The sequence below is a fragment of the Dermochelys coriacea genome, chromosome 5 (genome assembly GCF_009764565.3).
Source record: "Dermochelys coriacea isolate rDerCor1 chromosome 5, rDerCor1.pri.v4, whole genome shotgun sequence".
Classification (NCBI taxonomy): domain Eukaryota; kingdom Metazoa; phylum Chordata; order Testudines; family Dermochelyidae; genus Dermochelys; species Dermochelys coriacea.
In genome coordinates this window covers 118,192,372-118,219,300 of record NC_050072.1, presented here as the reverse complement: position 1 = coordinate 118,219,300, position 26,929 = coordinate 118,192,372, and the positions used below count along the sequence as shown (strand labels likewise).

At 38.2% G+C, this 26,929-nt stretch overlaps 1 protein-coding gene across 2 annotated transcripts in view; it reads left to right on the top strand.

Annotated features, from left to right (window-relative positions):
- The window catches only part of LINGO2 (leucine rich repeat and Ig domain containing 2), an 809,277-nt gene that overhangs the window by 313,790 nt on the left and 468,558 nt on the right, over positions 1-26,929 (top strand). For both annotated transcript variants that reach the window (XM_043514693.1, XM_043514692.1), the window contains one exon: positions 26,164-26,242. The gene's annotated coding sequence lies outside the window, so the exon portion shown is untranslated. The remainder of the gene's footprint in view (positions 1-26,163; positions 26,243-26,929) is intronic.

Genomic DNA, 26,929 nt, shown 5'->3' with positions numbered 1-26,929 from the left:
AATCTCAGTTACTTTGGAAATTATATCCCTAATGCTTGGACACGTGAAACTGGATGTGGTGTTTGTGATTTAGATTTACTAGACCTATCAATGGTTAAAGATTTATTGGTTATGCTCCATATATAAACCAAATGGTACAGCAATGGAACCTGCAAGATACTAGTTTAAAGGTTTCAGAGTAGCAACCGTGTTAGTCTGTATTCGCAAAAAAGAAAAGGAGTACTTGTGGCACCTTAGAGACTAACAAATTTATTTGAGCATAAGCTTTCGTGAGCTACAGCTCACTTCATCAGATGCATACTAGTTTAAAGCTGATGTAACGGACGAGAACTGGTCTTTTAGTCAACAAGTACAAGTAAGAATTGCTTTGCACAACACTGGCGAAGGGCCGTTGTGAATTAACCTCATATAAGACAAAGCAGAAAACTCATGTGACACCCTCTCATGGACACAGTAATCATTTAAAGATTTCCACAGCAATATGTTGGTAGACTCTATGGGGAAAATGACTTCAGAAATTGTGTAATGTCAACACAAAACTACAAAACCTGAAAGAAGTAAAATAACTTCTCCGCTTGTCCACCCCCAACATCAACAAAAATGCACTGCTGAAATTAAATTTGTACACAGAAAAAGTTTCATAAAGTGAACTATGACTCACTGAAACAATGTTCTTAATAAAGTTTCAAGCAGGGCTCATTAGAAGCAAATTTATAAAAGTTGGGGAAAAAATAGAAGAAGAAAAAAACTGAACATAAAATCTTTCCACAGCAAACTGCTAAAATGAATTTTGTACTAAAATAGGCCAGGAGTTTAGTGTAATTAAAATTCACCAGTTTGACAATCTGGAGAGTATATTATTTCTATCCAGCAATGGGACTCCTGAAGAAAGTACTTGTGCAATTCTGGATTTAATTTGAGAATGAGAGAAGCTAAAAGTGCCACCAAGATATCAAAGATGTTCTTGGAATGCAAATGTGATGATATTCCTAGTAACTCTGGATCACAAAGCTATTTATGGGGTTGCCGGGGGTGGGGAAGTGGAGTGGAATCCGCCCCTAGAGAGGGGATGTGTACTATTCTAAAACTCTTGCAACAAAACACCAAGCCTAAAATGGAGAGAATTGGGAAATATTCATAGTGTTTTTTAATACTATATCACACTTAGTGTATCTGTGTGATGTTATCCTGCCAGAATGCTTAAAGTTAGATCAAAAGGGATTGTTAAAAGAAAGCAGCTGGGAAACATAAAACAATGTCCTACATAAGTAGCATTCCCTCAAACAATAGTCAGGTTCATGGTCATGAAGAGGGACTCTGCAAGTCCAGGTCTGGCCCCGGGGCTGTTTGCTAAGGTTGCAAACCTGACTGAGGGTCAGAAACTGCAGCAAGCAGGCTATAACTTGGTCACCAGGGAGAATGGGGTGGGGGGAGGACATCATGTCTAAGTCAGATCTACCCCGTGGTTTGAGGGGAATGCTCTGCATGGATAAAACAGCATGTATGTGCATCTCTTTGTTATTTTAAATCTCTAAATAAACAATTTTGGAGAAGCTGCTTCTCTGTCACTGCATACTACCACTGACCATGGGCTCCTGGAGGGAAACTTGTGCAGGTGCCAAATCCTTGGGGACTGCTAAATAACATCATTGGCAACCAGTGCGGTTAACCCAGTGGCCTGGTCAGAGATTGGTTGGAAGGCAGGATCCCACCCCAAAGAGAAGTAGAGCCCTGGGTGTGCCACCTGAAAGGGATACGGGGGACTGAAAAAAACTCAGTGGGGGCAGCTTATCCAGGGACTGTGAAGTAAATGAGTGTTGTATTAGTTCATACCTGCAGTTACTTTGCCACAATATACATATGGGCCTGAGCCAAACGCCATTGAAGTAAATAGGAGTCTTTCTAGCAGGACCCAATACACACATTCCATAATATCTTGCAAGAGTTTTTTTTGGTGGTGGTAACAGCCTGATTTGAAGCCACAGAAATGTCTATGTGAGGCCCTTTTCTTATGAGACTTTGAGCCCTATTCTGCAGACGCACAGAATTTGGGCAAGATTTTTTTTAAATCTATTTTTACTTCACATGAAAATGTTTTCAGCAAGCTGCTTTATTCTGGCATATTGTGGCTTTCAATCATCACTGGACTTCTTCACCACATGAAGGTTCTGATTTGCATGTCCTGTTAGAGACACCATTCAGCTGCAAATTAATTATGGAAAATAACAGAGAAGTAAAATTAAAATTTCACAGAAATCAGCAGGCCCATCTATTATATTTTAACCTTTGTACATTCTAAATGAACAGATTCAAATGGTTACTATGTTTTCTCCTGTCTTGAAATGGGAGTTGTGTATACGTTGATAAATATATTGGTAGGCTATCTAGTCACACTGTAGCTTCTGAAACTACATTTATAACCTGAGCTGAGAAATGTGGTCATTCTTACAGTAGTATCCCATGGCATTGCAACTGATATGTGTGCTCCTATCAGCTTTAGATCACAAATGGGATTACTTTGTCTTTTACCAATAGTAGAAGGATACTGTTGTCACAAATCTGTGTTTCTGATCCTGCTGAAGTCAATGGCAGGAGACAGTGCTCAGCATCCTGTAAGAAATACTAAGGCTATGTCTACACGAGAGAGCTTACAGCGGCATAGCTGTACCAGTACAGGTGCGCCACTGTAAGATCTCCCGTGCAGCTGCTTTTTGCCGATAGGAGAGAGCTCTCCCGTCAACATAAACTACCCCCAAAGAGCGGCAGTAGCTGTATCGGTGTAAATTATATCACTCAGGAGGGCTGTTTTTTCTCACCCCAGAGCAACATAAGTTATACCAATAAATGTGTTATTGTACACGTAGCCTAAACAATTCACTGTTTTACCTTGATCCTGCAACGAAGCTCTTAGTGGATCTTTACATTTGTAGGGTGTGCTCAGTAATTGCTTAATCTGACAGAGGCTGCTCCATTCAGTTTCTGAATTCTAAATGATCAGCCTTGTATAAACGGGCTTCTGCAAAACATAACCACCAGTTGCAACTAGCTCTTTCCAGAGCCTCTTAAAAAATCAGTTCTTCTTCAAGTGCTTGCACATGTCTTTTCCACTGTAGGTGCATGCTTGCCCCATGCAGTTATTAGAGAACTTTTCCCCTAAGTGGTATCATCTGGACGGCATGAGCTCTCTGTCACCTCATGCCACTGCATGCTGATATAGAACCCCCTCAGTTTCTTCTTATTGCCAGTGATGGTCTAAGATCACTCTGACAACCAGTTATCATAAGTGCTTCCATCATTTGTCTGTATGTATACCCTCCTGTTAGGAATTGGTTAGTTTTAGCTAGTTTTACAGATCCATTAGAATTTGAAAAGGTACAGAGAAGAGAAATAAAATTGATTGGAGGTATGAAGCAGCTTCCATATGAGGAGAAATTAAAAAGACTAGACTCGAACTAAGGGTGTTCAGATTTAAAAAAAAAAGATGGCTAATGAAGGATATGATAGAAGTCTGTTAAATCATGAATGGTGTGGAGAAAGTGACTAGGGAAATGTTATTTTACTCCTTTACATAACGTAAGAGCCAGGCGTCACCCAATGAAATAAATAGGCATCAAGTTTAAGACAAAAATATGGAAGTACTTCTTCACCCAATCCAGAGTCAACCTGTCAAATTCATTGCCGGGGATGTTGTGAAGGCAAAAAGTATAACTCAGTTCAAAAAAGAATTTGATAAGTTCATGGAGGATCAATCCCTCATGGTTATTATCCAAGATGGTCAGGGATGCAATCCCATGCTCCTGGTGTCCCTAAATATCTGACTGCCAGAAGCTGTGACTGGACAGCAGGGGATGGATCCAGTCAATAGTTGTCCTGTTCTTTTCATTCCCTCTGAAGTGTTTGGCACTGGCCACTGTCAGAAGACAGGATATTGGGTTAACGAGCATTGATCTTACCTAGTGTGGCGATTCACATGTTCTTAGAGTAAAAAGAATCACTAGGATGATCCGAGAAATGGAAAACTTGTCTTATGAAAGGAGACTTAAGGAGCTTGGGTTGTTCAGCCTAACTAAAAGAAGGTTGAGGGGAGATATGATTGCTCTCTATAAATATATCAGAGGGATAAATACAGGAGAGGGAGAGGAATTATTTAAGCTCCGCACCAATGTGGACACAAGAACAAATGGGTATAAACTGGCCACCAGGAAGTTTAGACTTGAAATTAGACGAAGGTTTCTAACCATCAGAGGAGTGAAGTTTTGGAATAGCTTTTCAAGGGAAGCAGTGGGGGCAAAAGATCTATTTGGTTTTAAGATTCTACTTGATAAGTTTATGGAGGAGATGATATGATGGGATAATGGGATTTTGGTAATTAATTGATCTTTAAATATTCAGGGTAAATAGGCCTAATCCCCTGAGATGGGATATTAGATGGATGGGATCTGAGTTACCCAGGAAAGAATTTTCTGTAGTATCTGGCTGGTGAATCTTGCCCATATGCTCAGGTTTAGCTGATCGCCATATTTGGGGTCGGGAAGGAATTTTCCTCCAGGGCAGACTGGAAGAGGCCCTGGAGGTTTTCGCCTTCCTCTGTAGCATGGGGTACGGGTCACTTGAAGGAGGATTCTCTGCTCCTTGAAGTCTTTAAACCACGATTTGAGGACTTCAATAGCGTAGACATAGGTGAGGTTTTTCGTAGGAGTGGGTGGGTGAGATTCTGTGGCCTGCGTTGTGCAGGAGGTCGGACTAGATGATCAAAATGGTCCCTTCTGACCTTAGTATCTATGAATCAATGAAAAACATATCTTTAACCCTAGTGAAGTAAAGGCATAGTTTGGCAAAATTAAAACTCTGCATTTGTATAAAAAAGAAGTGTAAAAGATAACTTTCTACAGACTATAACATAGTTTTAATATTAGCTTCTCTGATGTAATACTACGCAGAATTTCCACCACATACACCTGTTTATTTTCATTTATTCAGCCATTAAACAGGTGGCTTAATACCTTCTTTAGAGCAGGTTTATGTTGTCTTTCTTGGCTGTGGTGGTATAATGAAGAGGAGTACCTACAGTGTTTAGTAGTAATTGCATACTTTTTTGAACTGCGTGTAACCTGGTGAAGGGTAAGCAAATGGAAACTATTGAGTAAATGATACTGACATAGCACAGTCACTAAATATGCATTAGTCTGTAGCTTCCCAAGTAAATATACACTATAAAAAGTCTCCAGCACTTTCAGTTTCAGCTTGTAAACCAACATAAATATTGTTTAATAAAAAAAGTACTAAAATAGGGTTTAACTATATTACAAAACCAAAAAAACATAAAAAACCCTGCTGAGCTACATTTTTCTATTTCAAATGTTTGTGACACCATATTAGCTACAAATATTTCAATATGGTGGGTTTTTTCCATGTGATCTCTATGCACATTCACTGTCTGTGCTAAGGGTTCAATTCTATAATCCTCTGAGAAGAGCTGAGCAAATAATTAATTTTTCCATTCAGACAACAAAACCAGAAAATCAGAAAACATATGCTCTAGAGCAGGAACGTGAACTTAGTTCTCCCTTCCAGGTGATCATCCTAACCATCAGGCTACAAGCTCTTCTGACATGGGTTACACTCAATCTCTCCTGTTGAAGTTCTTCCATTTTGGCCCAGGAAATATTTATTTATACAAAGAGAGAGTGAGTGAGGATGATCGATACTCTGGTAATTAAGGCACTCACCTGGGAGGTAGGAAATGTCTATTCAATTCTTCTCTGTCTGATTCAGAGGAGGAATTTGAATATACATTTTTTGTCTGCCGGGTAAGTACCTTAATCACCAGACTATAGATCGTTTCCACATCTCTCTCTCTCTCTTTGACCCAATGAATATTTATGTATTTATAGAGAGCAGACTAGCCTATAGCCTGGTGCTTAGGGTACTCGCCTGGTAGAGGGGAGACCTACGTACAAGTCCTTGCTCCTATGAATATTCAAATGTTTATACAAAGAGGAACACTTCAAAAGAAGAGACTGAGAGTAAGCCATCCCACAAAATAGTCTGTAGCCTGATGGCTAGAATGCTTACCTGCGTGGCGAGATCTGAGTTCAACTCCCTGTTCCAGAGTTCTGATTCAAATCTTTCTCCCCCATATCCAAGGCAAGTAACCTAATCACTGGGGTAAAGGTAATAAACACATGTAAGCATTGCATTTTTCAACAAATAACTTATTAATAAAAAAAATTGCACAGCTCTTATCCTGATTCACCCACAACTTTTTAAGCACCTGGGTAAATCCCATTGACTTTGTGTGGGTGACAAAACAAGATAATTTGGTAGCTTGCAGCATTTGCTGGGAATGTGGATAGATGTTTGATGTTTGCACCAACCCATTGCAGCTGTGTTACACTGGCCCTGAGACAATGCAGCTAATGCAGACAATGCAATTCATGTCAGCGTGCAGCTACAATGAATTGCTGTATCTCCGACCCACCTCTGACAACACCTAACAAAACCTTTTTTTTCAGACATTGCCCACTTTTTTCTCTTCCACCTGGTCCTTATGACACCCCCATATCTAACTGCAAAAGTACCTAATTTTACACTCTCTGAATGTCATGGAATGAGGCATTGTATAGCCCACCTACCTCAGTAACTTCCTTCCTCTTGTGGGTGTAGGGCAAATGGCCAAATTCAGAGCTAGCCTAAGTAGGAGCACAATCCACTATATCAGTGTGAAACCTTATAACAGCTTCTTCTGACACTAGTTACAAAGCGCTGACTTTGGCCCCACTGACTTCAATCCACAAAAGGAAGGAAATTTATTGAGGTTCAGACTATTAGTGCAAGTTTTCCTATAGTCTCAAAATGACCTCAGTCAACCTAAATGCCACAATGAGGCTGACGTGGACAATCAAGCAAATAATATCACTTAGGAAATAAACAGTTCTTAATTTTTGGTTACACAATGGCCCCAAAGAAGTAGTTATAGACTATTATGAAGCACTGAATGCGTATTATGGAGGTCTGCAATTATGGATTATCATGTAATTATATAATGACACCAAATGATTAATACAACTTTTCTGTCTGTAATTAGGGATTTACTCAGTGGACTAGAATGGACTCTTTCTTCAACTCCATAAACATTTTATTTTGATAATGCCTTTTAATGTTATAGTAATTAAATATATTCTCTTAAACTCTTGTCTTAAAATCACATCCTTAAAAAAAGATCAGATTTATAATCTGACTGAGGCTCACACTCACCTTTGACCACACATCTTTGCAAATGGGTGAAGGCAAAAAGTTCTTTATGGTTGGAACTTAACTATTGTACTGCCCAATATAATGAGGAAAAAATGTTCCACTCTGCTTGTATAAAAGACAGAAGCCAATTAGAATTTACACCTGTACTATTTTCTCTACTGCAGAAACAGATATGAGGCAAAACTAAGGAATCCTTCAGCTGTTTGAGCCTGATAGCAGTAGGCAATTGCAGTTGTGCTGTACTCATTCTTGACATCTTTTTCTTCACCCTTCCCTTCCAGTTTGAAGCTTCCTTTTTAAGTTAACAATTCTATATTAAATAAATTCTCTTGGTGAGGAGTAAGAGGGTTCTGCACTATAAAATGAAAGTACATTGAAAGCAAATATTTCAGCATTTGCTCATTGTGACCACCAAGCTTTAAGTTCACAGTTACTGACTTCTGGTCTCAAAGGACCTTATTAGCTCTCAGCTCCCAATAGATGTGGGGTCTTTATAAGTTCTCCCTTCTAGAGATACTGTTGTTTTTGTTGTATCTCTTAAATGATAATGACACTAACAAAAACAGAACTGTCAACATTTATAAAACAATCTACTGTAAAACATTTATAAAACAATCTACTGTAAAATATTGGCACTTTGTGCCTGAAATGGGAGAAAGAAAAATGGATCAAAATTTTTCTCTGTATGTTTATAAACATGTCCTTTTTATTTATTTTGCTGAGGATTTTCTCTCCCTCTCGCTAAATTAAATTTGTGGAAGACATGGGCACTTTGTAGATACAAAATGATGGTAAAAGAAAAATGCATACAGTTTCTCAGCTCATATTTTGTAGACTGTTGATGCACGTGGAAAAGTTTGAAAGGCCCTAATTCTGCAATAAAATTCAGGTAGGTATTTGCTTATATGAACACCATTATAGACTAGGTGCTCAAAGTCCACATGATCCATACAGAGCTGTTACTATTAAAATGTAACTGACCACTGTTTGGAAATAAAATGAGCTTTACTGGGGCATATGCCATGTTGCTGTATTTATATGCAGTGTGTGAGAGGAGTCCATTCACATGGCATTCTCTTCTACCTCTTGGAGCTTGAAGACATTTAATGGTGACCTGACATCTTTTTGAAATAAACATTCTCAAGCTTGAACAGATTCTTTTTCAAATACTGCCTGCACACATCCATGCTTTTGGGCTATAGCCTGCACACTCAGTATTTCTGTCAGGATCCTCTTGAAAGCTTCAGCCCATGGGTCCACTTGCACACCGCCTTGTAGTACTGAATGTTTGCACGGGGGGAGGGGGAGGTGGCTATGTAAGGACTAGAGTTGGTCAGGAATTTTCCATCAAAGATTTTCCAATAGAAAATGCAGTTTCTACAAAAAATGAAAACATGGGGAAACTTTGATTGCACTGATGTATTTTTTTTTCTTGTAGGGAAAATGTAAATGAAATATTTCATTTTGGTTTGGTTTGACCCAGTTTGATGTGGTGCTGTATGATTGAATATGACCATTTATATCATTGCTATTGCCACAGTTATACAATTGCAACAAATCTTGTACAAAGTATGTCGTGTGTGGTGTCAATGGAAAAGTTATGATTTGCTGAGTACGATTATCCTGTTTATATGCATATCATCTTTGTATCTGAAGTTACGAATATTGGCTACGTACTTGAATCTTACACACGTGTTGTATTCTTGGGTAACACCCTCCCACCCCAGTAAAATTTACATTAGGGCCAGATGTCCATGTGTTGATAGCATATTAAGGACACTCAGGTCACAATGGGCCACTGAAGAAATTCATCGCACCCAGTAGGCCTTTCCTGGGATGCCTCAGAAAGAATATAGGCAATGGCTGCCCCAGGACTCCATGTTGGGCCAGTAATTTCCCATGCACCTTGACTGTGAGCTTTGTCTGGGACAGTAAAATTCCATGCACATAGAAGAGGATATAAAAGGACCCCTGAGATATCATCATTTTGTCTTCACTTCCTGCTTCATTTTTCTGGACTGGATTTCTAAAAAGGAAGCTGTGGACAAAGACTGATGACCCCTGATATGTTTGGATAATTTGAGTCAGGGTTCTGCAAGCTAGCAATTTGTTCAGTCACTGCTATGACCCTGATCTATGAACACTGAAAAATCAGCTGTATATATATGATCTTTTAACCATTTATAGCTCTCTTCTTTTCTCTCATTATTAAACCTTTAGTTCTTAGTTACTAAAGGATTGCCATCAGTGATTATTGGGCAAGATATGATTTATATATTGACCTGGCTAAGTGGCTGATCCTTTGGGATTAGAAGGATCCTATATTTGATTAAATTGGTTTTCAGTAACCACTCATCATAAAGTCCAGTGCCTGGGTGGTGAGCCAAGGGCTGAAATGCCTAGGGAGACTGCATTTTGGCTTCTTGTTAACCAGTGTGGTGAGAGAGACTTTTGTTACTGGCATGATATAACCTAATGATAAAATTAACCACTAGTTTGGGGTGGATCTGCTTTATTTCTCAGTGGTCTGTCTTGAATTTTGCATTCTCAGCTGTGACCCACTGAGGCATAGTGACACTGGAGTATTTTAGTGTGTTGAAATTACTCAAAACACTTTATTTTGAGTCATTTCAGTATTAAATGATATTATCCTATTGTATACACATTGCCTATGGGAGTTTTAGCTCCAGCCCCCATTCTTTCTTAGGAGACAGGTTCCATGAAAGACTACATTCCCAAATGTAATACTGTGACGTGCCTCTGACCCAGCTGCGATGTGTATCCTGAATGTAACATGACTCTGGGTGCATTACAGGAGATATAGTTGGGCCAGGAAGCCTGGCTTATAAGGAAGAATGGGGTTATCAAACTCCTGAATTACAGCTCCCATGAGGCAATGCAATACACTATGAACATGCAATTTAATGTTAAAGTGACTCAGAAGTGGTCTGGGTTATTTCAACAACCCAAAATGAAAAATTACCATTTGGGGAATGTCAATCTTTCATCTTAGTTGAATATATTGAAACATTTCAGTATTTCCAAATCAAAATGCTTTTCTGTTCTACAGAATTTTTTTTTTCATTCTGATTTGGGATGAAAATGGGATGCACATTTCACTCGGCTCTAACAAGGAATCCTAGCCTTGACCTATCCCTCAGTTCCTTCCAGCTACCAGAATGTTTATTCAGAACTGCTCTATCTTTCTCCAGCTGCTTTTCCATCAGCCATGCTTTTCTTCTAGTTAAACTGTTTGCCTGGTCTCTCCTTATAGTTGTAAAAATGTAGATAGTGTGGCTCACTAGACAGCAACATTCAATCAGATTCAACTACCAACAGTTACCTTACCCAGGCCCAGCCTAGATGACCATGAGGGCCTCAGTTTCCTGCTGATTAACATAAGATCTCTGGTCAATAAACCTGTCACCACTGGCAATCATTATCAGTGACTCACCAACCTGATCTGCATCAAACACATCTGGCTCACTGCTGCCACAGGCCTGTTGTTAATTCAACTTCTTTCCCAGAATATGCTTTCTTTATCCTAGAACCAGGGAGGATGTCTGTGACTTTAGAGTAGTCAATCTATTCTCTACTGGGTATGATTGCAGGAAAAATGCAGTTGAATCAATATCAGTCCAGTGTGTCCACTTAGTCTTGTCTCTGAACTCTCAAATTAACATTCAGTAAAGGAAACTTCTCATATTACAAAGATCTGGTTGGACAAAAATCAACAGAAACAAACACCATAAATCAGTGATACTCTGAGGCTTGAGAGCCGCAAGTGGCTCTTTAATATGTCTACTGCGGCTCTTTGCAGCACGTGATATGAAAACACTGCAATTTAATTATTAACCAATCAGGATGCTTTAGCTATGTTACTAACCAATTGTAGTTGATAAAATGATAATACTTAGTCATTTTGCTGTAAGAATATATATGAAAACTATATATGAATACATAATACTATAATAAACTGAACGATGGATTAACACTAATGTGGCTCTTTTGGGTAATATTGATTGCTAATTTGGCTCCTGAGCCACAGACGTCTGAGTATCACTGCCTAAAATGAATAACAGTATTCATGGGAGTTGCCCCATGAAAATTAATGGGACTGTTCATGTGAATAGGGATTGCTTATTTAAGTGAAGGTTCCAGGATTGAGACCTACACTTTAGTCTATCTTGGATACCATAAACTGTAGCATCCTGCACTATAGCCCCGAGTCAGCAAAGTGCTTTAAATACATTCTGAACCTTGAGCATATGTGTAGTCTTGTTGATGTTAAGGGAATTATTCACATACCTAAAGTTATGCACATGTTTAAGTACTTTACTGAATCAGGACCCTAAATTTGGTATGTGAAGAAACGCATGACTTTAAAAAAATCCAAAGTTAGCTTTCAAGTCACAAGAACTAATGAAGGATTGATTTGATTATTTTATATTTTGTCAACATCTGGTAAATTCTTATGTGATAGAGCTCTTTATATTTAGAGTTGTTATGGATGTTTATACTTAGATGCAAATATTCCTGACTCTAAATGTGCTATGGAATACATTTCATCATGTTTAGTGATATACAAGTCTGACTATGATAGGTTCATTAAAATAATCATAGTAATTTTGTTATGTTCATTAGATGTGCTTTTTTACCTTGCTTTTATTCTGTCCCCTTTGCAGTTATATCCATTTGTTTATCAAATATCAGGTAATGTCTTGACTTAGATGGTCATTTTTTCTGTTGCCAAAATTACCTGCATTGCAGCTATGTGATAGATTATGCATTGTGTTCCCTAAAAGTTCCTCAGACAATTCTCTGATGGTGTAATTTGATGAAGATTGATTAGCTTCAGTGTAGCCATGCCAATTTACACCATCAGAAAAAATTGGTCCTATGGTAGAGGTTTGAATTGTGTATGTTTCTGGTACAGAATGTCAGATAAAACATTTTTGGCCAAGATATTAAAAAAATAGGTGTTTGAAGCTAGTCTCCTAAACCTATATGATTTGGGCACCTAAATAAGAGACCTCGTTTGAAAAAAGTTAAGTATTCAGCAGTGCAAATTGATTTTGCGGAGGAGGGGTTGTTTTTTGTTTGGTTGTTTTTTTGTTTTTAATAAAATTTGCCCATTGCAAATTGATAGCCTTTATCTTACTGGCATCTGTCTCCTATTTCCCCTTCATTCTGTCACAGGTACCAATATTAATGTTATCCCTTTTCCCCTATTTTTCCCATCAGTTCACCCCTGCACCTTGAATCCCTTCACTGTCTCTATAGCACATATAAACTCTTAACTCTCTCCTACATGGTCCTGTAAATCTTGTTCCTCTCTAAATCTCTTCTCTCACTTGTTTTTGCTCCCTGTCTCACTACTGATGTTTCTACCAACTTCTTGAGTTTCTGACACCCTTCTTTTTCCTAGTGTCAGCATCAAGCTTCCCTTTATGACTGGAATAGTCTTCTACTTCTTTTCTGATAAGTTCTCTCTCTCAAATCCTTCCTCTCTTCACCTCCTCACCAATAATTCCCAATATCCTCCCTCTCTTTCCTTTACTACTGTTCTCTGTCATGAGTGTCTGGTTTAGGACCCTATCCAACAGCTTTTGAAATCAATGGGGCAGATACTCAACCGGTGTACCATGTCATGACTCCATTGAATTTTATGGCAATGTACAACAGCTGGGGATCTATTTTAATGAGTCTGTCTTTTGACCTTAGTGAGTTGCACAGTGTCCTTTGATTGAAGCTTGTTGGGGCATGAGGATATCTTGCTGTATGTTTGTAAAGCACTGTGTATGTAACAGTGTTTTTGTACATGATTTCTGGATGATAATCTACTTGTTTCCTTACATATTTTCTCATTTGATTTTTAGTTTCCAGTGAAAAAGTTAGATTTTATTTACAGGATCACATAGTATCATAATACATAAGCACAGAGAATCAAAATTAAAGTTGTACAGGCAACCTTAATTTGGGCATTTCCTAAATGTGGAGTGCTTGGCACCACTTTGCACCTTAATAATGTTCTTCTAATGTAAGTGCGCCTTTGGGAAGAGGTAGGTTTTTTTCTTTTAGCAATTCCAAACATTCTTAAAAAAGCAAACGGAAAAAATCAGAAAAATCATCATGTGGCATCCTAGTCATCTGCCCATATGTCCCCAACAGTGTTGGAACTAGAGCTGCTGGGGACTCATTCTGTTTTGCAGCAACTTTCAAGGTTTCAAAATTTTGTTTTTATTCCACAATGAAATGAAAACAAACCTTTCAAAAGTTTTCACAGGAATGAAATTGTGTCAAAATGACAGTTTTCAGATCAAAACCTGAACTCTTGTGTCAGGGAGAGAGACACTCACTGTCTATATCCTGGTAGTTAGTTAGGGCTTTCTGAATCAGGCAGAACAGGGACTTTAACCTGGTCTCCCACATCCCAGGCAGTGCCCAAACCACCAGGCTGTATAACATATGAATCTCTTTGATGCTTGCTCATCAGGAGAAACCTTAACCCAAGAAAACTTAAACAAAACCAATACCTCTCCAAGAAACTTTCAGGAAACAATGGAACAGCATATATTGACAAAATGGAACCTTTGACATCCTCAGAAAGAGCTTTGCCACTTCAGCTAATGGAATAAATGATACCTATAGTAGGTTGTAGTGTTATCCTCTATATGAACCAGCACCAAAGGGGGATGAGACGCTTTGTCACTTGGTTTCACAGGTATTTCCTGACTCAGGAATCTTGGGTTCCATTCTAAGCTCTGGAGGTGAGTGCGCTCTTCAGGCACTGACTCAACTGCCCACTGTCTCCAAGCTTCACCCCTTCTAACCTGTCTCCTACAATCTGTGCCTGCCCCAGTCCTGTGTCTCCACCACCCTTGGCTCCTTGTCCCAGTCCTGTTCTCATCACTTACCGAGTCCCAGTCTCCACTCAAGCTTCTCATCCTAGTCCAAATATCCTTACCAGTCCTAGTCTCATCCCTCCAGACTCCCTATCCCAGTTTACCCACTCAGTCTTTTGACATTCAGCCATTCCCAGTCTCCTCTAACTCCTCATCTGATCTTAGTCTTCCTCCCACAAATTCTTTCCCTGGCTCCTCGCCCAGCCAGTCCCTGTCTCCCCCCATTCTGGTTCCCAGAAGTAGTATCCTCTTTGCCCATCCCCAGGCACCTTGTCCCTACCTCTTCTCCCTCCACCCAGTCTGGTTCTCGTGGTCTCTACATATGAATGAGGCAGATTCCTTCTCACTGCCTGGGTGCCAGGAGGGGAAGCATTGATAGCACAGGGGATACAGTGTCCCTGCTCTTAGCTCCAGTGCCCAGACCCAGACCCAGAACAGTTCACAGCCACAGTTGCAGATTAAGAATAGCTCTGTTCCCTGCAACCCCAGGGCTGGGGAGCATGCTCTCTGTGGACAGAATCCGGGATTGTAGCTGACAGGCTCTAGTAAGTCTCTACTGAGCATGTGCAAACAGCATTTTTTCAGAGGCTTATAAATTGGCCAAATTTGGGCAGATGTTCCTGGGTGGTGATAAAAGAAACACCTTTTACAGAAAGACCACCACCCTGCCAAATTTCAAATTCCTGCTCCAGTACCTGGGGCACTAGAGTTTTGCAAAGTAAAGGCCACCAGGATTTGTTCACTTTGGCACATTATCCTATTTTCCCTCACTCATTCTTGAAGATGGCTGATTTTACCTGAAATTTTACCAAAAACTGAGCCCAAGTCAGACATTCAGCATGTACATTTGTCACCCAAGTGGGCAACCGTAACGGGCAGGTGTACAAATGTGGGTTTCTAGTTGACAAACTTTTTTTTCCTTTATGTTAAACTAATTTCTTCCCCAGCGCTGATGCAGTTCTAAGTGGTTCTTTAACTAAAGGGAACTTGTTCTATTTCTTAATGATAGAACCACTCCCCACAAGCTAGGCTGGCACAAGTGGTCAGCCTACACACAATTTATATGCTGTCCTTATTATCTCCCCTTCTTTCTTTCACAGTCTCCTGAGGAGGTAAAGAATCCAATACTAGTTGAGATTGAGCTGAATTTTGCAACCCATGGACCAGTTTCTGATAGTCTTACTTGCCCCAAGTAGAATCTTACTCCACAAGTAGTCCCATTCAGTGAAACTATTAGTGGAGTGAGGTGCTACTTGTTATAAGAAAGAATATCCAAATTACTCCCCATAATATTCAAATGGGTTCAAAAGTAGGCAGAACAAGTTTGCCCATGCACAATAACACCAAGCATTACTGAAGAACAAGAAGGATGTTCAATGTTAGCTCATATTGATAATGTAAGTCAAGAGGAGAATGGACTGTAATTAGGGCTGTTGATTAATTAATAGTTAACTCACACAATTAACTCAAAAAATTAATTGCAATAAAAAATTTATCACAATTAATCACAGTTTTAGTTGCGCTGTTAAACAATAGAACATCAATTGAAATATATTAAATATTTTAATGTTTTTCTGCATTTTCATATATATTGTATTGTGTGTTGTAATTGTTAACAAAGTGTATATTATTTTTATTACAAATATTTGCACTGTAAAAATGATAAGGAAATAGTATTTTTCAATTTACCTGGTACAAGTATTGTAGTGCAATCTGTTTGTCAGGAAAGTACAACTTACAAATGTAGATTTTTTTTTTGTTACATAACTGCGCTCAAAAACAAAACAATGTAAAACTTCAGAGCCTACAAGTCCACTCAGTCCTACTTCTTGTTCAGCCAATTGCTAAGACAAACAGGTTTGTTTACATTTACAGAGTATAATGCTGCCCTCTTCTTTTTTACAATGTCACCAGAAAGTGAGAACAGGCATTTGCATAGCATTTTTGTAGCTGGCATTTTATGCGCCAGATACGCTAAACAATCTTATGGCCTTTCATGCTTCAGCCATCATTTCAGAAGACATGCTTCCATGCTGATGACGCTCATTAAAAAAATAACGTGTTAATTAAATCTGTGACTGAACTCCTTGGGGGAGAATTCTATGTCCCCTGCTCTGTTTTACCCTCATTCTGCTATATACTTCATGTTATAGCAGTCTTGGATGATGACCCAGCACATGTTCATTTTAAGAACATTTTTGCTGTAGATTTCACAAAACGTAAAGAGCGAATCAGTGTGAGATTTCTAATCAACCCAAGATTTAAGAATCTGAAGTGCCTTCCGAAATCTGAGAGGGACAGTGTATGGAGCATACTTTCAGAAATCTTAAAAGAGCAACACTCCGATGCAGAAACTACAGAACCCAAACCACCAAAAAAGAAAATCAACCTTCTGCGGGTGGCAGCTGACTCAAATGATGAAAATGAACATGCCTCAGTCTGCACTGCTTTGTATTGTTATTAAGCAGAACCTGTCATCAGCATGGACACACGTCATCTGGATGGTGGTTGAAGCATGAAGGGACATATGAATATTTAGCAAAAATAAAAGGAGTACTTGTGGCACCTTAGAGACAATAAATTTATTTGAGCATAAGCTTTTGTGAGCTACAGCTCAGTTCATCTGAAACCCATGAATATTTAGCACATCTGGCACTTAAATATATTGTGACACCAGCTACAACAGTGCCATGAGAATGCCTCTTTTGACTTTCAGGTGACGTAAACAAAAAGTGGGAAGCATTATCTCCTGCAAATGTAAACAAACTTGTTTGTCTTAGTGATTGGCTGAATAAGAAGTAGGACTGAGTAGACTTGCAGGCTCTAAAATTTTATATTGTTTTATTTTTGAATGCAGTTTTGTTGTACATAATTCTACATTTGTAAGTTCAACTTTCCTGATAAAGAGATTGCACTACAATACTTGTATTAGGTGAATTGAAAAATACTATTTCTTTTGTGTTTTTTTTACAGTGCAAATACTTGTAGTCAAAATACATATAAAGCAAGCACTGTACACTTTTTATTGTGTGTAATTAAAATCAATATATTTGAAAATGTAGAAAACATCCAAAATATTTAAATAAATGGTATTCTATGATTGTTTAACAGTGCAATTAATCATCCAATTAATATCAATTTTTTAAATTGTGTGATTAATTGTGATTAATTTTTTTAATTGCTTGACAGCCCTAACTGTAATCTGTTTATTATATTTCATCAGACTGAGAAAATCTTACTCTGAATTACATAATTTGAATTGAATGTCCTATGTTCTGTGTATTGAACTTATATGTAATAAGCAAACATGACAAAAAAGATTAAGATAAGGGGTAAAATCCTGGCCCCACTGAAACCAATGGGAGTTTTACCATTGGTTTCAGTGGGCCCAGAATTGCACCCTGTGTGTCCAGAATCTCCAGTATTGATATTGGTGGCATTAACATGTATCAATCATAGGGGAAGAAATGGTTATCGTCTGCTTTGTATAAATTATAATGTGGACTTTTAATCCATTAATGAAGATAAGAAAACAGTATTGTGAAAGTCACCCAAGGAAATGAGTTCAATGTCTTTGGGCAGTTTTTGTTCATTTTCTAGAATAATATGCTCTAAATAGCCTCAGTGTTTTCTCTGGACATCTACCATTGAGAGTACTAACTGGAAGAAGTAAATCACCAGTTCAAATTATCTCAGCAGCGCTGGATCAAAGTTTGTTGACATTAATGAAGTATTTATCAGTCAAACAAAAGCATACTGGAATTCAATCAAACCACCCCCAAATGTCTAATTTACTGTTCAAGTAGAAAATATTGCCAACTCACAGCAAGTCTGCTCTTAAAATAATGTCAGTGCAATTCATTTATTGACAGGCTATTTGTACTCCATCACAAAGCCAAATTGCATACAACAGTGTATGGATATCATAGACCACTGTTCCTTAAAAACAAAAACAAAACAAAAACCTGTTTAGATTGGTTCTCCACTGCATACTAGACAATATCAAACACAGATTAGTTTAAGTTGATCTTATCTTTCTATCACATATTCTCAGATGGCAGTCTATGTGCTTTGGGGTGAATTTATTAAATGAAGCATCTGGAGTTTAAGGAGTGTTTTGATTTGCTTCACTAGCTGCTCCAACTCCAAAGTATGCACGAAAAAATATTTCTGGCTAGAGTTCTTAACCTGAAAGTGACATTGCCAAAAGGCATGAAAAAATAAATGTATTGATACTCACCTCAAGACTTATATTCCTATCAAGATTATCAAATCTCTGTGGTAGGAACTCATTTTCCCAATCTGGAGACAAAGATCACAGATTCTATAAACACAGCTAGTTAAACTAATTAGCTCTGCATTATATGCCTTCCATCACTTGTAACAAGCGCAAAACTAAATAACCTTTTGCTTTAGAATGAGAAAAACATATATTAAAATAATTTTGCTACAGTGATAGTTCTAGATTCATATTAATAGAAGATAAAAGTTGCATTACTAGTAGACGTCTATTGCGTAAACAATTAAATTTTGTGTGCACGCATGCAAATATAAGTATAAAATGGTGAGTTACCTTTCTCCTTAGACACATCTTTCTTTTACTTTAGAATCTGGATCACTTTATCTGGTTAAAGAGGAGGGGGGAAATCTGTAAAGTGAACTTCATGATTTGAATGCAGAATGACAGGGAGAAAATGTCCAAAGAAACTCAAATTTGATTGGTTCAGAATAGACAAGTACAACTTTTGTAAAGGGAAATCGTATCTCCCCAATCTACTGGAATTATTTGAGAGTATCAGCAAACATGTGAACAAGGGTGATCTAGTCAATATAGTGTATTTGGTCTTTCGGAAAGCCCCTAAAAGGGTTCAAAGGCTCTTAAGCAAACTAAGAAGTCATGGGCTAAGAGGGAAGATCCTTCAATGGATCAGTAACAGTTTAATAGGTCAGTTTTCACAATGGAGAGAGATAAATAATGGGGTTCACCAAGGATCTGTACTGGAACCTGTGCTGTTCAACATATTCATAAATGATCTGGGAAAAGGGGTAAACTGTGAGGTTGCAAAGTTTGCACATAATACTAAATTATTCAAGATAGCTAAGTCCAAAGCTGACTGCAAGAAGTTATAAAGGGATCTTCCTAAGCTGGGTGACTGTGCAACAAAATATCAAATGAAATTCAATTTTGATAAATGCAAAGTAATACACATTGGAAAAAATAATTCCAACTGTAAGTACAAAATTCATTGGGTGAAAATAGCAGCTACCACTCGAGAAGATGATCTTGGAATCATTGTGCATAATTCTCTGAAAACATCTGCACAGCAGCAGCAGTCAGAAAAGTTAACAGAATGTTAGGAACCATTAAGAAAGGGATAGATAATAAGACAAAAATATCATAATGCCGCTATATAAATCTATGGTATGCCCACATCTTGAACACTATGTGCAGTTCTGGTTGCCGCTTCTCAAAAAAGATCTATTAGAATTGGAAAAGGTACAGAGGAGGGGAACAAAAAAGGATGAGTGGTATGGAACAGCTTTCATATGAGGAGAGATTAAAAAAAATTAGGACTGTTCATCTTAGAAAAGAGATGATGGGGAGGATATGATAGAGCTCTATAAAATCAGGAATGGCCTGGAGACAAGGACTAGAGAAGACTTATTCATCCCTTCTCAGAACTCAAGAACTAGGGGGTCACACAATGAAATTAACCGGCTGCAGGTTGGAAACAAAAAAAAGGAAGTACTTCTTCACAGAACTCACAGTCAACCTGTGGCACTGATTGTCAAGGACTGTTGTGAAGGCCAAAAGTATAACTAGGTACAAAAAAGTGTAACTAGTTCCTGGAGGACAGATCCCCCAATGGCAATTAGCCAAGAATGTCAGGGATTCAATCCCATGTGCTGGATGTCCTTAAAGGTCTGACTGTCAAAAGCTGGGACTGGACGATGGGCTGGATCACTCAATAATTGCCCTATTCTTTTCATTCACTCTGAAGCATCTGGCACTGGCCGCTGTCAGAAAACAGCATACTGGGCTAGATGGACCATCAGTCTGACCCTGTATGGCCTGTCTTATGTTCTTATCAAAGAAGCTCTGAGTGTTGTAATTTCTTACTGCTAACTCCTGTGGATGTAAAGTGGATTGTGGTGATGTAATTAAGCAATGCTGCTGGTACTGAAAATTATTAAATATCTAATTGCCACTGTTTCAGGGGAGTAGCATAGGTGAGTGTTGATTTCAACCTCCCAAGGCTCAATGGGGGACAAGAATGCCATATGTGAGAGACAAGAAACGTAATATTGCAAAGAGCTTAAAATGATGCAAAATCAGTTATTTTGCTTAAATGTTATAATATAAGCTTCCTGGGTCAATATTTCTTGTTTAAATAATTTACAGTAATAGAAGGGAAATCTCAGCAGGTTTGTGCAAGACAGCTACATTTGGGACTGTAATGAGGAAGAGGTGAGAAGTATGAAACACAGTAAGCAGCTGAGTACAATACTCATGAATATTATCACAGAGCAGATACAATGTCAGTGTAATTGTATTGGCATCCTAATGACTCCTGTATGTGTTGTTAAATTGTCAGTAAATGTTTATGAGATGGACAATAATGCCATTAATATGTAAGGGATCCTTCAGAATTGGAATATCAATGCAAATGTTGCTGCTAGGTGTCAACGTCCCTGGAAATTGGAGTACTATGCTTATAAACTATGATAAAACCTTACTTTATGAAAAAATAACATGTGTTCTACCTGCCTTTCAAAGCTGCTATACAGTAAATAGGTCATTTTAGAAAGAAAAAATTACACCTGGTAATAAGTGCCAGGAGAGAAAAATCCACTACTTAAAATTGCTTATTGGCCAAATTTATAAGGCCTTATTCTCATCTTGATAGCATTTCTGTGTATATGAATGCTACATCTGATCAGTTCCACAATTTTAGGGAATATTCTAGGCATCAATGGCCAGAACCTTATTGATTTTGTGTGAAGAACTGGAAGATAAAAAGAGAGAAAATTAGGGACACGTGGAACCACTGACATCTGTTCATGGCACCTGTTAACACTGTGAGAGATGGGGCAAATTCTTTGAAAGATCTTACTGTATTGAGTTTGTGTATTACTGTGAGCTGTGATTCTATGTAAACTCTCTACGGGGGAGATGTGACAGATTTGAGATCCGGGAGTTCAAAAGACTATGCTGAAAATGTGCTAGACAAGTATGGACTTTGGGGATAATAATTAAATGGATTTTCTAGGGAGAAGTTAATGCAAATTCCCTATATTCTATTTATGCAAAAACCCAGCCTTTTGAAGCTACCCTCTGAGAAGAGGGTGGTTGTCTGTTGATTACCTATGACTGAAGACCAGGATCAAAAGTCTGAGCTGTATAAAGAAATGTCTGACCTGCACAGTCTTTGTTCTGTTTTTGGATCTAAGACATATGAACTTGTAACCACAAGAAAAGCCCAGTTGTGGGTTTTGAAGGACTAAAATCTACCAGAGTCCTAAGTTGGAATTTGAGGTGATTGCTAGTAAGCTTTTTAGTATGTGAGTAGGTTTTTTTATTGTTTTAATATGTTTTCTCTATAATAGTTTTACTTGAAGAATAAATGTGCTTGCTTAGAAGGAACTATGTAGTAACTTATAACTAAGGGCAATACATTGGTCATAGTCTTTGGAGAGAAAGCAAAGTGCAGGCACTGGCCTGTTTAGGCAGTTGGGCTTGCTGGGGATATCCCAGTGTAAATCAGGCAGCTGTACAGCCTTAAAATCCCCATTCAAAGGGGAGTAAGATGCAGATTTGTGCCTAGAGTAGGTGATGGCTGGGAGCCGGTAGCCTAAAGTGGATGCCCTTGGTGAATCATGAAGGGGGAATACAGATGCAGTTTCCCTGAAACTATGACAGACACCTTGCAGCATAACAATAACCCTGTTCGTCTTCCCAATAGAGTTTAACATGTTTATGCCCTGAATGACAAAAGAGAAATAGTGGAAGCAATGGGGTAGATAGCCAGCCAGCCAGCCAGCCAGCCAGCCAGCCAGCCAGCCAGCCAGCACAGGCGGAGAAGAGAGAAAAGTTTCCTTTCCTTCCTCCTCCCTAACATCCTGCTTCTCAAAGTCTGCTCCAGGTGAGGAAAAGAGAACACCCGCCATCCACGTCTGACCTCTCCCTTCCAGTCTGGGGAAAAGAAAGGTACTTTGTGAAGGGGTTGGGAAAGGAGCCAAGGAGCTTCTGGCATGGTGTGGAAAATGGGGGACCCTGGAGAGTGGAGGGGCACACTGAATCCTTGGTGGTGGGGAATTGAGACATGACGGTATGGGGTGAAGGGAGCCACACAGAGCTTCTGGCATTGAAAGGAATGGGGGGAAATGGGATTGAAGGTGCACACAAAACCACTGGCATGGGGGACAAATGAGGACTCCCACAACTCTTAGTGGGAAGGAGGCTGGGGGGAGTTGCCAGGAGTCCCTAAAAAAGAGGGGGATGGAAGGGTGGCCAGCCAGGAAGCTTGTTGGTAGGACTGGAAGGATGCAAGGAGTCCTGGTGTGTGCAATCAGGTGGGCTGAATTAGTTCCTAGTGAGCACTTACCCTCCAAAATAGGAAACCTCCAAAATATATAGTTGATGCTCTTGAACCGAACAGATCCTGTCTTCTCTAGCTATCTTTGTATTTATAATGCATCCATTATAACGGTATATAGGTATAACCAAAATTATAAGAACATTTCTATTCATATGTATACCAGGACTATATTCTCCTCTTTGCCTTGTGAAGCAATGACTAAGATGTGTATGGTAAAGATGTTTTTAATTTTTATTTATGGTAATGTAACTTGCGATCTTTATGGAGATTATTGTTCAAAGGCTAATGAAAAGAGCTAATGCATCTTATTAAAGTCATGTGGGGGTTTTTTGTTTGATTTTTTTTTAACTTGCCATTGGATTCATTAGTTTGTCTCTAGGCAAGACAAATAGCATAGGATTTGGGTACAGCAGTTCTGCATATTTGTAGAGTTCTGGTTGTGTGCATTTGCTAATTGTTTTTGGTTGCATGTCTCTGCCTTTATGACATGTGTGATAACAATTAATAAATTAATTAGCTGTTGGATTTACTCATGCTTACATTACACAATTACATTTTTATATCTTGCTTTCAGGTTTTGTTGAAATTAATTAGCTTATTAGTTTTCATTATTTTGAATTAGCTTATTTTTAAATTGGGGAAATTAGTTATTCAAAGCTTTTGAATGACGGGCACACCTGTATCCTTCTGCATGAGATTAGCATAAACTGAAATAATGTTACCTAAAGCAATAGCACTTCTTCTTTAAGAATGTGCAATTACAGATAACACAGACACACAAATTTCAGGACCAGAAAGAGCCTGAGGCACAAAGATTATGCTCGGGTACAGAAAATACAAGAGTATTATTAGATTTAGGATCAAGCAGACTAATTTCTTCTCAAGTCGTCGTTGTCGTCTTTTTTTTCTTTTTCTTTTCTGGATAACTTCTTGGCTCTGGTTGGCTCAGTGCATGTGTCACTGAGATGGGAGACCTTCCTGAATGAGGATTTTTTTCCCTTCACTTTTTTGTCATAACTAATCCGCTTTGTGTAGCTAATGCATAGAGATTATAAAAAGGAATATTTCAAGAGTATAGTAGGTTGTTAAATAATTTAAGCAGTAACTGGTATTGTCAAGCAATGTTTATTTTGGATTAATACCCCTGCAGCAAAATAACACTGGATGTCAGGTTCAGCATTAATGAAAAGATAATTAGTAGTAATGGGTGCATTTCAAAAGGTTCAGATAAGCATCAGAAAGTCTAGATGTTCATGCAAAGTTTATCCAAATTGCCCCGAGACTGAGGTTTACCTGAGGTATCTCCCTGATCAATCCCTTCCTTAGGGTAATACCCTCTAGGAAGAAGCTGGATTCCCATTTCTGTCCAATATTTGGTACCTTTTCTTTATAGAAGACCATGCTGACTTCCTTGTTTGCTACAAGAGGCAGTTGGATTGGCAGGTGTCAACTGTTCTGGCACCCTGCTTCCTGAATCCTTCTGAAATTGAACTAAAATCTCCAGAATTCTTAGGCAATATAAACCAGAATACCATGTTTTTTAGGCAATATAGACCAGATTTTTTTTTTCATTTTCAGCCTCTTCTGCACTTCTTATTCACAGGCAGAAATGCCAAAATACCATTAGAATCTGTTTTCAGGACACTTGTATAATCAGGAATGGGACGTATTGGAAACTGCACAAGGAGGACTGCTCCCATTACATTTCTATATTTTTCAGTGTACCACTACATAGTTGCCTTTAGCTGGGGGAAGTGGGAATTGAAGTCATGACAAGCAAGATGAGTGTGGAACTGTCAATGTTGTACTCTCAAAATAATAGACCATATGATACATTATACCTCCTAATCCCTGCTTGAATTAAATGATAAAATCATTCACAAAATGTCCTCATCTACTTTTCTAACACGGACCTCAAACCCTTAACCAAACTGTAAATTTAGTGAAGATATTAAGACGCGGAGCTCTTGAGAGATCTCCATCACCATCACAGAAGAGCAACCTTTTATTTCAACAAAAATATTTATCTCTCCATATACAATCACCCAAACAACTTCATCACTTCCATTCCATAATTATAAAAGAGTATAGTCTATGGCATCCATGCTCCAAAGTACAATGTATATTGATTGAGGTACCCCATACGTTTGTAACTTGCATAATGACTTGCATACTACACCATGAATTAAGTGAATGAGAATATGGAATCAGAATAATAACTGATTATGGAACTCCTAACAACTTCAAATTTCCAGGCTTTAAAACAATTGTTATAACTGCTTCCTCCTTATGTTGATTTTAATTTAATTGTCATTTTTTGTAAACTTATTCATAACTTTGTGTGTGTGTAAGAATATTATAATGGGTACTTCTGATTTCCTCTCTCTCTCTCTCTCTTGTCTGTCTTACAGAAAGACAGTGTGTCATATGTCAGATACCTCTTCAGGTCTTGGAACAGCTTGTTCTGATTGCTGAGCAGTGTAAAAGACTTGTGTTCTACAGGCTTATTTCCTGAATATCTATGAAAGGCTGAAAGCCACAAAGGGCACTTATTGGTCAAAACTGTAGAGTTAAAAGGACTGCGTGAGACTTTCATATTTTTTGTGCGTGACAAGACAAAAATAAGTCTTACAGGCAGATGGACATTAATAATAACCAGATGTCAATTTAGAAGGGACCTGAGTTATTGCACAATCTATAACTGCTTCGTTCTCGCTAAAGTCATTCTGGCAATAAAAAAACAATACTCCAGTACAAAGTCATTTTTAGACTCCACGAGCATCTCTTTTTCTCTCTTCCATTTACTCAGTCTTCAACCTTGAGCAAATGACCTCTGTGTACTGTGTCATTCTCCCTTTGATGTAAATGGGAAGGCCCCCATTTTACTTTGGCATGGGTGCCGGGGTCAGGCCCTTAAAGTCTCCCTGCCTCATTTACTCCATCTGTAAAATGGGGGATAAACAATGCTTTTCTGACTTTGAAAAACACTTTGAGACAGATGGATGAAAAGTGCTATACAAATGCAGTGTATCATTACAGCTGGAAAACTCACAACAGCTGTAGTTAAGGTTGCTTAAGTGTTTCTATTTTTCCAATCAGAAATTGAAAATTATTCTTGCTTACTGGTTAGTGGCTGTTTTTTCTAGTGCTTTAGCTGCTCCGCCTCACCCCAACCCGCACTTCTTCGTTTGTGCACTAGCCTCTTAGATCATTTACCTCAGCAGGAATGTTCACAGGTCTGGCAAAGTGCTTCATTTTTTTTGTTTGTTCTTTGCATAGGGGCCTAATATGTTGTGAATATATATTTTCCAACCTGGCTATCTTTCACTAAAAGCATCACCACTTTAAAAAACTGATTGCAAGTGAGATTTCTAATGGGATCTCCCTCTTTTTCTTTATAGTAAGTAAGCAAGACCTGGGAGACTTGGCACTGAGCTGTTTTCTTTCCTGCTTTTATCAATGGAGTCTGAATCTTACAAGGTAAATGTTCCATTTTAACTGACTGAACTTTAAAATTCTGTCTCAGATTATTTGATTAAAGTATTTTCAAGGCATAGAAGTAGAAGGAAACCTTCATTGTCTTTAAATGCATCTATGGTTTCATCTTCCCTCTGTATTTTGAACCCTTCTTAATTCCTGTTAAGGTGTATGATTATTTTCATGCACTGTATTAAATACATAGGATGTTTATGAAGAGCGTGGGCAAGATTTTTTCAAAAGCACTGTATTGATTTAACTCAGTTCCCTTTAAAGTCCATGGGAGCTTAACCATTGACTTTAATGGGAGCATAGTTAGACCAACAGTGGGAGTTTTTTGAAAATAGTGTCTTTTATGCATGTAGAGAAAACAAATTGATTTCAAATGCATTTAATTACATATAGCATTGCAGTTTACGTTTGTTGGGACTTTTTATTCTTAGGCAAGCTCTTTGCTACTCTCTCTCTCTGTCTTATTCTATTCAAATTTCCCAAATTCTTTATTATTGTGTAAGTTGTAAAACTAAGCTTTTGAGTTCCTGTCTTTAATTATAATTTTACACAGTGAAGTGAAAAATTATTCATGCCAAAAGCTAAATGTGTTTTTTAAAAAAATCCAATTTTCTGGATTTTGAAAAAATACCTTAATTCTGGTGATATTAGTGACTAGCTTTTTTTTTCTTTTGATGA